Genomic DNA, 5,000 nt, shown 5'->3' with positions numbered 1-5,000 from the left:
TTTTGGATAGCCTCTAACAAAGAAAATTAATGATGGCTGCAAAGATATTATCGCAACAGAACTTGTTCTCCAGTCTCAGTTACATAGTTTGGTCACACATCGCTCGCATAATTTATGGTTTGCGTGCTCTTAGTGTAGTGTCTAATAAATCCGGTCAGTGAATCTCTCCCTCGATAAAATAATGGGGGAAAAACTCAAAAAGAAATTTAAAAACATCAACAACAACAACAACAAAATTCACTTGCCCAAAACAACGACGCGACATAAACAAGAAACAATGAAAAAATAAAATAAAACAAAAACAAAATTAAACACCCCCCCCCCCTGTCCCGAAAAAAGAAAGCGTCATTGCTACTACAATTTTAAAGCTTTCCTTTTTTATGCTCAGTTATTTAATTTACATTCAACATTCTAAGTCTCAATATTAAGGCCCCCCCACCCCTACCCCGTGCTTCATTTTTCAGGTTGCAGAATTTTAAAAAAAAATGTCCGCTTTTGTAGCTCATTTGACTAAAATGCTGGAATACGGAGCAGATGGCCCTGGTTCCAGTCCCAGACTAGGTGTTTTTGAACTCAGTTTGTTTGTGGAGTTTCCCAGGGCTCTCAACCCTTTTGGTTCCGTTCTATCGCCTCTTAGATAACCCAAAAGTGTTGATAGAGGCGCCAAACCCATACACTTACACTTTTTAAAGCTGATTTTCAAACTCAAAGAATGTTTAAGTACATACATGTATTCAAAATTTCTCTAATTAGTTGCAGTGTTAGGCAACTATACATAATCATCATACCATAAGAGGTTGTAGATATGTTAAGCAATTAAAGAATGGTTGGTTTTCCAAATTGGGCTAGGTCTCTTTTGACTTACCATTCAGGCAATCTTTTCATTTCTGATATTTTCTAACAATGCTACATTAAGGACATTTGTGCAAATATCGAACCTGAAATTTTGGTAAACCTGTGGGTTCCTCGCAAAATTTTATATCCAGGGAGAAGTAAGACGTCCCTACAGGTAACGAAGCTTAGCACTCTGCTTTAAAAAAGTATATCTTTTTAGAACCAGGAAAAAAAAAACATCTGTTATTATACAAAACGTTTACTCAATGTAAGTACACAGCATTTCTAAGTGCAAAAGTAGGGTGCATGTTTCTTTCATTGAGAATTATAGCTATTTAATTTTCCTAATTGAAAAGGCAAAACAAAATAAATAATTTGAGAACATCCTCACCTCTTGCGATGTCCGAAATATCCCATCCGTTCATTCGAATGTCCTTTCAAATGAAATAGCAACACTGACATGCGCAGAAAGATCCGACTGAAAAAGAACAATACTTTTGGTATGGTCTTGAACCTCCTTGTTATAACTCCTTTACATTTGAAATAGAAATAAGCGCCACAGAGTTATCACACTATTCATTAAAGATTAAATAAGAGAAACAAAGAGTTATCAATGTACACCCAAGACAATGTTCTTTGTTACGCACTGACTAACGACTACGACTCATGGAAGAGTCCGGTCAGTTCAAGCCGCGCTTCCCAAGTCAAGCGGGTGGCGTAGGACTACAGGACACGCTAAGTTCTGCGCTGAACCGTGCTGGTGGGTTAGGGGAGGAGCGACCCTTGATTTTGCAGATTTTGGGTCAGGCTATGCACATTTTATGTTGTCTGATTTTTGAAGATCCACCAGTTTTTTGTCTAAAAATAGCATGGATTAAATTGAGAAAGACTTTAATTTACAGGTAATTTGCCTTTAAAAACATGAGGATGGATAAATATAGTGAATTTTCACAATTATTGTCGGTTTTCGCAAAATGTAATTTTGTGCAGTTTTTTCCCTACTCCTTCCTTAGTTTTCGTCCTTTTGACATGAAACTTTCAGGAAACATAGTTGGCAAGACTGTCATCAATGTAAAATTTGGTCTGTAAATAAGAACTTAGGGATTTCAAATTCATTGTTTATTTTCAAGATGGCGGCCGTTTCCATAGCAACCGTTGTAGCTATGCCAAAATAAAATTACGTATCAAGAGATTTTACTATGTGTACTTAGATTTGATCTCGGGCAAGAAACATAGAAAATGGTCCTCAAGGGTAGCTCCTCCCGGAACTTAATGAAATTAAGTGCGGTAGGCCTGCAGCCCGCTCAACGTTTTACCAATTATCGAGGTGTCTGCATTGATGGCCCAGCGACTACAAATCTTTTTCTCGCCACTCCCAGGATGAATAATCATTTTTGGCATGCCCGCAACTAAAAACGCTTTGAGATATGTTATCCTTGATGCCCAGAACCAGTTTCATCTATGGAAAAATACTTATGTGCGCTTCAAGATATATGCTGCTTAACGTAAAAGAAAAGAAAAGAGATGAAGATAGCCAGTATCGTTTTACCATAAAGTAACCACATCCGTTAGGGAGTTTTATTCAGCATAAGCCGTTCTTATTACATATTCTGCATCATAGCTGAACTAAGTTTATATGTGAGGAGAGGGAATGGACGGCCCATGGAGAACTAAAGTAGGCGATAAAGTCGAAACTAAAAGACCAACATACAGTGTTAAGGCGTAAACGTATCTAACATCTGGCACCCATAAAAATAGAGAGAAAAAAAAAAACAAATACAAAAAAAGAAAAAAAAACCCGTACAAGAACGCCCCCCCCCCCAAGAAACCCCCCCCCCAAAAAAAAAACCCCAACAACAAACAAACAACAAAAGAACTAAGTTCATTGGGTGATTCTGCCGCATGTGTAGTAACCATTGGGCTCTTCACGATCGCACGCAACATAATCATGTCGAAGAAACGAAAAGAATTTAAGGTAAGTTGCATCAGAAATTTATAGCTCAAGCGTCCAGTATTTTCTTCTAATTTTGGCCTTACATTCGGCGCACACCGGGCGCAAAAAAGAGAAGCTTTATTTGTCTCGTTGGCTATTTCCAAAGCCACCCAACACCGAGAGATCCAGTTTTCAACCTCTACAAGATCTGTCTTTCTTACAAGCCGCCACATTAGCTGCGAACACAATCCGTCAAACTAACATTTCACCTCATACTCCAAAGAAATGCAACCCCTTCTGTTATAAATACTCCTGCTACACTTCCAACCCTCTATCCCCAATGTATCCCGTTTCCCCCCTTTCCCCTCCCCAAATAATCTCCGAATGCTTCTTTGCTCTCTCTATTTATTTATTATAACTCTTTAAGGAGATCATTCATTCACATAATATATTAACTTCAAACGATAAAACATCGTAAGAAATGGAGTACAAAAAAACAACAACAAAGTAACACTTTTCTTCTCATACTTATAACAATAATTTAATTGTTGAAGCTATAATAACAATATTGCAGATAACCAAATTGAGTCAGATCTGTATAAAAAACCTACCGACTTCAATCGTTACTCCCCCCCCCCCCGGCCTCCTTCAAACCATCCCAAACATACTCTCAGTTCTGTGGTCTATAATAGTGGTGCCCTTAGAGTACCTGCCCACAGACAACGAACATTTTGCATTGGTAAAAGTTCCGTCAGAATCTGTCTGTTTCCGTGCGTAATTGTAAACCCACAGAGCCAGGGAAAAATCAGTCGTGGTATGCCAACAAGATGGTGGTAAATAGGAAGCAAAAAATATAATTGTGGTTGTGGAACAAGAGCGAACTATTGCAAAAGCACCGCAGATTTTGGATTCACCCCATTTTTGAACAACGAGAATCATTCGGCGAAGAATATTTGGGATGCGCTTTTTCACACAAAACAGGTCGTTCTTCAGCTAAGATAAGCTCTCGTCATCTATTGTGGCTTGTTTTGAGAATACGAAAGCAGGTGTATGCCAGTTCTGAGAAAACGACCTCGCATGTGTAGTGTGTGCTTGTTCAAGAGGAAGAATGATGTTCCCTTACCGACAGACAACGGAAAAAAATAGCGCATGCGTTACGGATTTTTTCTTTTTGGGCGCCACTTTCCGTTACTGTCCGTTGCGTGGTGTGTGGGAGCAGAGACTGCCGCAATACAATGTTTATTACTCAATTAGGAGGAATCTGTTGTGTAATTTTTTTGTCACGAATCAAAACGGAAAAAATACGTTCCGTTCCGTTGCTTTCCGTGATCTGTGGGCGGGTACCCTCAGACTCCACCGTATTTGTTCCCTTAAAAATTCGTCTAAGCTACGGATAGAGGAATTATTAACAGCCAATTATCTTCACGTACCGCAAAAAATCTTATTTATAACTCCCATTATCGAGAAAGTCAGCAAATTGAACTGCATAAACCTTTAGACCTTTTGGTGGCGTAAAACCGGTTCTGTAGCCTGTAGATGGCGGTGACATGCACACCTGTAGCATTTGCACATGATGAGCAGACTCGCCAGCATGTAGTCGTCCAATAGCCCTTTCCCGGTTTTCTGGTGAAAGTCTTGGAATTTTTATGCTGGTTTCGTTTGCTATTGAATTCCGGTAATCGAGGCTTCAAAATTTCAGGCCAAGCCTAAGTGACCTCATGAACACAAACTCACTACACCAACGATGTGACAATTAAGTGAGTGCCAGTGAGCTGTGTTAGTTGTTTAATTGTTTGTTACATAAGCGACCGATCAGGGCATTGCTGTTTTGTTTATTTGTTTGCTTGTTTGAGTCTGACGCAAATCGACAGAATAACGGTAATTTAGTGTTGGAAAAAAGTTAGACAGGCAGTCAGAAACAATAGAGAGAGAGTAAAGAAGTAGGATCTACCAGTCGCGCTCTCCAACCACGCACTTCAGAGCATTGCATTGTTCGAATGAAGCCAATCTAGCAGGTTTAGACAATGCTTCAATGGAACATGTAAACAATATTCAGCCTTGCGTCACCAAGATGTTCTCTTCTTCAAGCATTGAGGCCATTTCTGAAGCACCTATTTTTTATATTTTTTTGGTAAAGTGTTTTACGGCGCTCGCAACTGCATAGGTCATATGAGCGCGCGGGACACACCTAATATTTTCAGTTGGTAGGATATTTTGAATTTTGCCCGAGTGG

General features: G+C 39.3%; 1 protein-coding gene across 1 annotated transcript in view; it reads right to left on the bottom strand.

Annotated features, from left to right (window-relative positions):
- Positions 1-1,818, bottom strand: part of LOC101864077 — a gene marked incomplete in the record, with an annotated part of 69,882 nt that extends 68,064 nt beyond the window's left edge. The window contains 1 exon segment of the mRNA XM_013085087.2: positions 1,226-1,818.
- Between the last annotated feature and the right edge of the window lie 3,182 nt (positions 1,819-5,000).

The sequence above is a fragment of the Aplysia californica genome, unplaced genomic scaffold (assembly GCF_000002075.1).
Source record: "Aplysia californica isolate F4 #8 unplaced genomic scaffold, AplCal3.0 scaffold00343, whole genome shotgun sequence".
In the NCBI taxonomy this organism is placed as follows: Eukaryota; Metazoa; Mollusca; class Gastropoda; order Aplysiida; family Aplysiidae; genus Aplysia; species Aplysia californica.
Note: the sequence above shows the minus strand (reverse complement) of the source record. Positions and strands in the feature narration are given on the sequence as shown.